At 38.0% G+C, this 1,280-nt stretch overlaps 1 protein-coding gene across 1 annotated transcript in view; it reads right to left on the minus strand.

Moving 5' to 3' along the window:
• EMP2 (epithelial membrane protein 2) overlaps positions 1-1,093 on the minus strand; it is a 35,779-nt gene extending 34,686 nt beyond the window's left edge. Inside the window, exon 1 of the mRNA XM_072418916.1 lies at positions 960-1,093. The gene's annotated coding sequence lies outside the window, so the exon portion shown is untranslated. The remainder of the gene's footprint in view (positions 1-959) is intronic.
• Positions 1,094-1,280: the final 187 nt, after the last annotated feature.

The following is a 1,280-nucleotide window of genomic DNA, read 5'->3' on the forward strand; positions in this document are numbered from 1 at the left end:
GCTATATAAATTCTGGTAATCAATATTGATATGAATATATATGTAATTGTACAGCACTGAGTAATATGTTGGTGCTATATAAATCCTGGTAATCAATATTGATAATATAGATATTTAATGTACAGCCCTGAGTAATATGTTGGCAGTATATAAATCCTGTTTGATAATAATAATGATAATATTATATATACAGACACACACTTTCTCCTGTACATGTCACTTCTTGCATCGTTCAAACTATCGTATCTAGAGTGTGTACATTATTGGTGGATTATATTTGTACGATCGTATCGTTCCAGCATGTACAGAACCTTGCACTATACAATCCTTCAAAATAATCGTTGCTCTATTCGTTTTCTAACAATGATTGCACGTGTGTACGTCACCTAAATCTTGATACTTTAATAAAGTGATAAAATGTTCACACGGTCATGTACATAAATAATAACACAATTTAAACAGGTCTATTATTTGCAAGGATTCAAAGTATAAAACAAACAAACACATTAATCCAATTGAATAAATCCAAGTTGTGCAGCACTGGGTGGACCATTTCCTGTACAGAGCTGTGGGCGAGGGATGGAGGGATCATCCCAACAAAAATAGTGAGAGAAGCACACTCCTAGCACACTGCTTTCTATACAAATAGACATATTGATATCTCAGGTGTGGCCCATCACACCCTGCACCAACAGGCTTCTTAGCATGCCATGGCAATGGGACATCTATGAGGCTTCTCATTCTATATGGCATTTTTACTGATATAGAGAGCAGCCTCTCTGCCTTCCCTGGGGGCATCTCTGCAGAGAGGTGACTGCTGCCACTTCAGCAGAGTACAACTAGGGTTTAGTGGAATAAAAAGGAGAAATAAGTGTGTGTATTATGGAAGTGCAATGCATTATAAATAATAGGAGCCAGTTAGCTGAGGTCAGTGTGTCAGTGTGTGTATCTGTACTCACCTGTACACGGAGCGCGGACGGAGCACACGGCCTGCTGGAGATTGCTGACTTGTTTTCAAGCTCTCCCTCACAGTACACCAAGCCCCGCCCCTTCTTTCCTGGACTGTGACGTCACAAGGGTGTGACTGCTAAAATCTACATTCCTCTGAGCACAACGTGTGAGGGAATCCTGTGCACATTTCAAATTTAAAAGATGCAGCAGGTACATCAATTGTTACTGAGCTCCACCCAGCACACATTTTATACATTTATCTTTATTTTATACATTTATCTTTATTTTATATCTTTATTTTTATTTTATACATTTATCTTTATTTTATA

This window comes from Pyxicephalus adspersus, chromosome 7 (genome assembly GCF_032062135.1).
Source record: "Pyxicephalus adspersus chromosome 7, UCB_Pads_2.0, whole genome shotgun sequence".
Lineage (NCBI taxonomy): Eukaryota > Metazoa > Chordata > Amphibia > Anura > Pyxicephalidae > Pyxicephalus > Pyxicephalus adspersus.